The following is a 9168-nucleotide window of genomic DNA, read 5'->3' on the forward strand; positions in this document are numbered from 1 at the left end:
CAGGAAAAAGACAGAGGAAGGCCAAATAAGAGATTTTGCCCCGCTCCCCTCAGGCAGGAGGTTGTAGAGCATTAAAAAGACTGAGGAACAGCATCTACCCTGAAGCTGTTAGACTCATGAATTCATAACCAGGATTATTACAGAAAGAAAAAAGAAAAATCACTAATGCCACTTTGATTGGTATTATCCATGCTGCTGATCTCATGCTGCTGATCTCATGCTGCTGTATTCATTCGTACTCATCTACTCACACAGACTCATGTTCGTGCTGCTGTTCGGCGTTTTGTTTTGCACCATTGGTGTTTATTTCTTAGTTATGCATATTAGTTTATATCTTACATCCTTATTAGCGTTTCTTTTTACAATTTATATTTATGCTATGGTTGGATGTAACTGGGACCCTGTGTACACAGTTTTGTTCCACCTCATGTACCACATGTGATGCAAATGGTAATAAAAGCTACTTGAACTTGAGATATATGGACGCAGTTAGAGAGGACATGGAGATGGAGTGAGGACAGAGGACAGAGTGAGATGGAGGCGGATGAATCGCTGTGGCAACCCCTGATATGGGAAAAGCCGAAAGAAGAAGAAATAAAATAACTCAGAATTGGTGGCACGGTTGGTAGAGCTGCCGCCTCTCAGCGAGAAGTTTGCCGGAACAATTCAATTCAGTTTATTTATATAGTGCCAAATCATAACATTCACATATATAGAAAAGCCAATTAGTCAAGTTCTCTGTCTAAGGAAGCAGCAGGCACGTTGAATCTTCACTTAGTCACTGTCTCTCATCCTGAGCAAGCACAAAGGAGACAGTGGAAAGGAAAAACTCCCTTTTTAAAAGGAACAAATCCTGGCCGGGGACCTTTCTGGGTGGACACGACTGTCAACAAGGAAGAGGGCCGGCAATGGGAGGAGGGGGCGTGCCAAAGAGACCATCTTAACACCAACCAAACTGGTTTGTTCCACTTTGGAGTAAGCTGTTGGGGGGAAAATCAGTCTTGTTGTGCGTTTCCTTGACTGATGAAGCCTTCTGGATCGAAGGCGAAACGTTTCAGCACAACAAAAATAAACTGTCCAGATGACCTGACTGAAAAATGTTGGATTGTAAACCTGGATTGTTGAGCATGGACTTTGTTGGTTTCTTTCTGGGTGGAGTTTGCGTGTTCTCTCCGGTTTTCCAAAAACATGCATGTAAGGCTGATTTGTAACTAAATTGTCCCTAGATGTGAGCGAGAGAGTGAATGGTTGTCTCGTTTGTCTCCATGTGTCCCTGTGATGGACTGGAGACCTGTCCCTTGCACAGTGACTGCTGGATATGGGCACTAATGTCCCCCGTGACTCGAAAAGGAAGAAGCGGGTAATAGAAATTAACATTTTCAGTTTGAGGTTCTAGAGGATAAAACTGTACGTAGCCACTGACTACCGATGACTGTCATGTTCAAAGATGCTGCAGGAAGGGCCAACACATTATTGCACAAAATATTTGGTTTACCTTGACCCCCGTTCAAAAACACAGGTGTGATCATGTAATCAAGGAGCCGGAGTGATTTTCCACACCACTGCACAGCAGCCACTACATGTGGCCTACGGGTCTGCCGAGTGATGGTAAAAAAATAAAGCCATGGGAAAAGAACTGTAAAACAGAGACCTGGACACACTACTGACAACATGCTCTCCTATTAAAAGAAACCCAACAGGTACGCATCTGTGTCGACACCAAGAGACTCAGCGGTTCTGGTGGGAAAATATAGAAACGAGAGATTAACAAAGGAAAAAGATGTATGGCTGTAAAAGTCTCTACAAGGTGCCAACGGCTGCAACCTCTGACCCGCTTTCAAAGCTGCTGTATGTTGGAATGTGTATTAGCAGGATTGTTGTTCCGGTGCCCCCGAAGGCGTGTGGAGTGTGTGTTTGTGTGTGCGTCTGTGACCTCAGACATGTGTTCGTGTTAACTGGCACCATTAGGCCTTAGGGGATCATTAGTGGGCTGTGGGAGCTGCCTTTACTGTACGTACTGGGGTTTCTTCTGCTCGTGCACACCAAAATACACGTTAATGGACTGAACACACAAACATCTACCTAAATGAAAAGCAACGTGTAGACAGTTGAACACATGCTGAAACAAAGCCAGCAGATTCCAGTACTGCAGCTTAAAGCGTTTCAACATTTAGCCCCAATTTAAGACGCACAAGCTGAAGAAACCATAAACCTGCCGAGTTCTCCAGACTAATGCAACACTCGTGACTACGAGAGTAGTCGTCACTAATTCTGTCAAATGTCAATTTTCCTCCAAAAATCATCCTGAACTGGCTCGATTTGATAAATGCCATCTATTTAACCATTTTAATAAACTACCAGTCCATCACTGTGCCAACACGTCAACACTAGGTCGCGATCAACAATAAATCAATTAATCGTATGATGAATGAAAATTATCAATCTCGTTTTCATTTATCGGTTTTATCGTTTCTTCGTCTCTCTCTTTCTACTGAAGACACTGGACGACAAAAAGGCTCAACTCCGGTGCTTTTCACTGACCCCTCTCTTTCCCTTTCTCTTTAAAATCCATTTTAATCGTCCAAAATTGTGTTTTTGGATCGTTAAAAGCAACAAAGCTGAGAAGCTAAGCTAACAGGCCGACCTCGGGAATAAACCTCCGTCTTGTTGAAGCTCCAAAATTCACGGTTGAAACCCGTGCCTTCATGTAAAAAAATTTTTCCTCTGCAAAAAGAAGCCGAGAACTTGTTTACTGAAATTTTGATTAAAAGTTGTGTGAAAAATGCTAAAGAGCTCGAGCGTCCTCCATGTCAGCCCATGTCTCAAGGGAACTCCCTCCCATTTTTCTTAAAGAGACATGCTGCTCAACTATCCATCCTTTGGTTCAAACAGTCTTATACTGCCATCAGGTGATCAAAAAAGGTACTACATGCAAAACAAATCAACATTACTTCTAAAATTTGACAATTATTGTTAAATTTCAACAGTTTATCACAATAATTTCTGAGACAATTAATCGCCCAGAAAAATGTGTTATCGTGACAGGCCTAGTCAACACGCACCAGCCTGAGGTCAAATCACCAACTAACCTACTGTAATTAATTATGATTTGTTCACGTTCTGTCTCCCATGGTTATACAGTAATTTTGACCCACGCTTCTTTACATCACTTCACCTTCATCCTAAGATCTCACAACATTTCAACTTGGGCAGAAAACTCAGGGGGTATTTGAAGTGGGGTTGGGAAAGTTTTAGAAAAAAAACAATGATTGACCCCCCCAATAATTAATCTGAGGAAACAAATCTTGAATCAGGTTAACACCATAATCTTCTAAAAAGTCCAAGCTATTCAGAGGACTTCTATGAAAGCCTTTCAGTCTCAAGAGATGCGGCTTTCTGAATGTTGAACGATGGTCATAGGTGTCACTTTTAACCCAATGACATACTGTAGTTTATTCCATAATCAGCAAAAGCACATCCAGGTTGGAGACCAATTCCATACCAATCATTTAATACAAGATTCATGACGTTTTGTTTGTACGTAGTGAAGTATTATGTATGAAAGTTTCACATCCTGGAAATTCTGATCCGTGCACACAATAAGTAGGGCTGTGGTCACAAACTGGTCCCTGGGGAGTAATAACTACCAACTTAGTTTCAGCTGACATGCTTTTAAAAAAAAAAGGATCCTCGGGTGCAAGAAAATGCTAAATAAATCGAATAGTTGGGGTCTGTATGATGGGCGGCATGGTGGCGCAGTTGGTAGAGTGGTTGCCTTTCAGCGAGAAGGTCGCCAGATCAAATCCCAGCCGGGAAGCCTTTCTGGGCGGAGTTTGCATGTTCTCTCCGTGCATGCGTGGGTTTTCCCCAGGTACTCCGGTTTCCTCTCACAGACCAAAAACATGCATGTTCAAGAACCGTTATTATCCCCAAGGAGCAATTTGTTTCACCGTCAGTAGGCACACTAACAAACAAGACGTGAAGACAATAAAATAACAGAAATCATCGTTGTTTGTTGAGAAGCATGAGTCTGTTCGTCCTGCATGTTAGGCTTATTGGTAACTAAATTGTCCTCAAGGTGTGAGTGAGAGTGAATGGTTGTTTTGTCTCTATGTGTCACTGATGGACTGGAGACCTGTCCAGGGTGTCCCCCGCCTCTCGTACAGTGACTGGTGGACATGGGCACCAGTGACCCCCATGGCCCAAAAAAGAAGAAGCGGGTAAAGATAATGGATGGACATGGGTAAAACTTCTGTCAGGGTTGTGACTTTTTGGCCGCTGATGACATCATTGTGTACATAACTGTTTAATGAAATGTCATGTAAGCAGAAGAACTCATCGATACTGATTTTCTGAGACTAGTTTATAGAATTTGGTTGGTTTATAGCAGTTACTGACAGTTAAGATTCCTAGGGGGAAGTGGTGGCACCAGTTTTTCCCCTAGATAACTTGCCATGGTGGGGCGTTCATCTCGTCTGTGATTTTTGTAGACGGGGAGAGAACATGTCCTGTGCTGTGCACCGTTTGTACCGACAGTTTGAGCGGGGGGGGGGGGGGGGGAGAACATACCCTGAGATGTGCGCTGCTTCTTGTACTGACAGTTTAAGCGGTGCGAGGGGGGCGCGACAGACACATCTGAGCTGTGCACCGTTTGTATCGACAGTTTGAGCATGGGGAGAGGGGGGGTTCAGGGTGAGGGATGAGGCAGAGCACTACCTTTAGCTTTTTCGCTAGCGCACCTGTATTGCGAGCCACTATCTTAGGGCTACGTCAGTGCTGACAGGTGGGGGTGGTGGGGGCGTGCGCGCAGTTCGGTTCGTTAGGTGGGGGTGCTCGGTTCTGTTCAGTTCTGTTTTGGGGCGCCCCGCTTGTATAATGATAGGGGAAACACTGGGTGGTACAGAGGTTATAGAAGGTTGACTTGTGATCAGAAGGTTGCCGGTTCAACACCCCAAACTGACATCAAAAATGTGGGTGGGAACGGTGAAGCACCCACAACTGCCTCCACCATCATTTGCCCCACCTGGGTACTTGAGCAAGGCTCTTAACTCCCACCATCTTCTCCCAAGATGGCAGCTCTCTGCTCCACACAGTGTTGTGGTAGCTCAGTGGTCTGTGGTTGTGTTAAGAGCATCCGGCGTAACATCGATTGCTGAGTCTTCATGCGAGTTATTTCGCTGTGGCAACCCCGAAGGTGGCAGCCGAAAAAAGAAAAATAAATAAATAAATAGATAGATTTTAAAAAATGACAGTTAAGTTTATTTTACTTCTAATTTTGATCATAGTGACAGAAAAGGGGTGTGGTCAAAAAGTGGTACCTGTGGGGTAGTGAGAACCAACGTTTTTTCTGTTAACATGCCTTTTCCTGACAAGAGTGGACGCTGGGTACTAGTGGAGGTGGGGTTGGACTAAATCATAGATGTTCAGCCAATGTTCCGTTGGAGTGTTTTAATAAAATCCACCCAGTGGTTCGTGAAATATTTTGCCAACAGACAGACTTTTGAAATGCAACTATGTGTAACTCAGACAGAAAAAATATACATCAGAAGAGCAGCTCTGTGGAAAGGCAGAACATGAACCAATGAGGAGTAATGCGAGAGACAGACAAGTATAATGAGAGGAAGGAAAATAGAAAAGAAAAATGGAGACAAGTGGACACGAAGAGAGTTTAACACGCTTCCACACAGTCTCTCCTTTTGGGCATTTTAAGTGGTCTCTTTGTCCTCCTTCATGGTTCCCTTCCCTCCTTTTCTCTCTGTCCTCTCTTTTTCCCTTTTAACAGTAACCAGAGAGCCCCCGAACAATGCCGGGAGAAAGAAAGGGAGATAGACGGAGATAGGAGGAGACATATGGAGAAGAGGAGCTTAGAGAGCAGTTGTTAGAAGATAAAAACTGTCTCCTCGATGTAAGAGAATCCCCTTTTCTTTTACCTCCACTTTTTACCAGATAAGAGAAGGTTTATCTTTTGCTCAATTGATGCTGGAGACCGTGTGTGTGTGCGTGTGCGTACAAACAACGCCAAAACTCCAAAAGAACCTGACTGACCTTGTCTTGTGAAACTGAGTAAATGGATGGGCAGTAGAGCCAAAGAAAGGATGATTGGCGTCAGTGGTCTGAGAAACACACATGCATAAAAAACATACATACACATGCACACACACGTACACGCACACAGTCATACACACCCAGACACACACAGTCATCCCCTCAGGTAGTAGTTTGGGAAACTGGGTTCAAGAAAAGGTTGAGCATCTGATGCAACAACAGAGACAAACGTTAGAAAATGAGAGTTCAGGAGAAATAATAGACGGACACCTTGTGTCATGAAATAAAACTAATAAAACGGGGGGCTGAGATGGGGTAAAGGTAGGGCAGCCAACCTGGGACCAGAAAGTTGCGGTTCGACTCCCTGCCATTCCCATATGTCGTTGTTTCTCTGAGCAAGACACCTAATCACTAATTGCTCCCCGAGCAAACAGTTGAGTCAAATGGCAAAGCTCTCCATTTACTGGTCCATTTATTTTCCCAACCCTCACCTATGGTCACGAGGTTTGGATCATGACCAAAAGAACAAGTTTCCGGACACAAGCGACTGAGCTTCCTTTGTAGGGTGGCCAGGCTCAGTCTTAGTGATAGGACGAGGAGCTTTGGCATCTCGAGGAACCGCTGGTCCTTCGCATCAAAAGAGGTCAGTTGAGGTGGATCGGCCATCTGATTATGATGCCTTGTCAAGATCATGTGTATTATTTGCACTCACCATGCTCCATCCCTTACTGTCCTGTACCGTGATAAAGTGTTCCATGTAACGATCAGTCTTGGTCAGTGAGGAACAGAAAGAACTAGTTTTCTTATCCTCAAGGTTTGATTGCTATGATACAGTTGATATGATGTGGTGACATGTCTTCAAGCAGAGTTCTTGGCTCTAATCCACGCCTTCCTGTCTGCAGCGGACCCTTCGATGACGGCTCGGACATGGAGGCGAGGGAGTAAGGGCTTGGGCTGGAGGTTATTTTATAAAACTAACTTGTCCAGTTCAGGAAGTTAGAACAGTCAACGTTTTCAGACAAGAGAAGTGTGAACTTGTAAATGATTTCATCTTCTGTGAATGCTGGACTGTTCTCCAAAGCTTTGTAGATAAATCTGATGAACTACATCTTGGTCCGTTTTAGAAATCTCCTTTTTTCCCCCCATAATAGCCTTTCGAGATTTTCTGGTAACAAGCCACTGGGAAAAGACGCCCAGGTCAGACCCAAAACTCACTGGAGGGACTATTATCCTCCATCTTGGGAATGCCCATGGATCTCCCAGGTTGAGCGGAGAGTGTCGATTGAGAGAAGAACCTCCTGGTTTCTCTCTAGACCTGTGGCCTCAATGACCCAACCACAGAGAAGAGGTAGACGATGGAGAATCAAACAATTGCTGAATATTTGGCAGATAGGAATCTTCTGTTCAACCACATCCCAAAGGTGCTTCACTGGACTGAGATCTGGCAGATTTGAGGAGACCATTGAGTCCAGCGAATCCACTTTCAGTCTTTTCCGATGTTGGTGAACCCGTGCGAGTTGTAGCCTTAGCTTCCTGTTCTTAACCAACCAGTGGCATTGTTAAGAAAGAAGCCAAAAGGTATTGTTTTAGTGCAAGAGATTTTAAAACTAGTCTGTGAACTCAAGAGCCAAGGGGGAAGGGTTATAAGGAGAGAAAGAAAATATTTCCAGAAGCCAAAAGACTAAATTGAATACTTTTAAGTGATGATTACACAACTGTGTCAAAGATGTTATTGAAACCAAAAATAATGATCTCCCTTACAACCCTGCCCTCGTCTTCACCTTCCTCTATTCTTTCAGCTGACTGGGAAACTTCAAGCTAACCGGTGCCCCCCCTCCTGCCTTGCCCCGGTCAGAGCACCCCTCCTGAGACTCACCAGGCAGCGAGGTGGGCCTCTCCAGCCGTCTGAATCAGGAATCTGCTTAGAAAAAAAAAAAGACTGTGTGGAGTGGAGTGTGCAAAAAGTGTCAAAGCAGCGTACCTGTCTGATGTAAGCAGAATGTATACAACTAGAAACTCAAGAAAACCTGAAACTAAGAAGTGACGCAGCTTTATTTGTCTGCCTCATCTTTTTAATCACTTGGCTTCGTCACTCGTCTCCCGGGAGGATGAAGGGATGGACTTTCACAGATAAGGACTCAAGTGAGAAGGTTGCTTTCACCCCAAGAGGACAGAAAACAAGGATCTCAACATTGTGTAGACTCTTTCAGATATAAAATGTTTTTTTGTTTTTTTAAATGCACACACTGATCAGATGGACTCCCATGAGCAACAGTTCCTCAAATTACCTTTGAAGTAAACATTTTTGTGGAATTTGATCGTTTGCCAACCTTTAGGTCAAATACACAGTGAATATTCTGTAAAACTCAGATTGTAACCATTGGATCTACAACTTATTCTATTCAAGATTGCCGCCATAGCTAACTAGTCTTAGATGTGGAGGTAAATTTTAGTGTGGTGATTAATGAGATCTCTATGTAAAAGAAAATTGTTGGTAAACAGTAAAATATTTTGAAAAGTACAAGTGGTAGTACTTGGTAGCGGTCGATCTACGTTCTTACCCTCATCTATGGTCACGAGCTTTGGGTTGTGACCTAAAGAACAAGATCTCGGATACAAGCGGCCGAAATGAGTTTTCTCCGCAGGGTGTCTGGGCTCTCCCTTAGAGAGAGGGTGAGAAGCTCGATCATCCGGGAGAGACTCAGAGTAGAGCCACTGCTTCTCCATGTCAAGAGGAGCCAGTTGAGGTGGCTTGGGCATCTGGTTAGGATGCCTCCTGGACGCCTCCCTGGTGAGGTGTTCTGGACACGTCCCACCGGAAGGAGACCCAGAGGAAGACCCAGGACACGCTGGGGGGACTATGTTTCTCTGGTCTGGGAACAACTGGGGATTCCCCCGGAGAAGCTGGCCCAAGTGGCCTCCTTACTTAAGCTGCTACCCCCACGACCCGACCCCGGATATGCGGAAGAAAATGGATGGATGAAGTGATAGCAGTCGTCTCCTGTATGAGCCGAACATTTATTTTATATAAACGGCTAAAATAGCACAAAGTCTGCAGGCGAAAACTGTAAAAACGTGCGTTTAGATTAATTTGTCAGTATTCACATTGTTCTGAACAGAACT

The sequence above is a fragment of the Nematolebias whitei genome, chromosome 1, assembly GCF_014905685.2.
Source record: "Nematolebias whitei isolate Nwh7 chromosome 1, NemWhi1, whole genome shotgun sequence".
In the NCBI taxonomy this organism is placed as follows: Eukaryota; Metazoa; Chordata; class Actinopteri; order Cyprinodontiformes; family Rivulidae; genus Nematolebias; species Nematolebias whitei.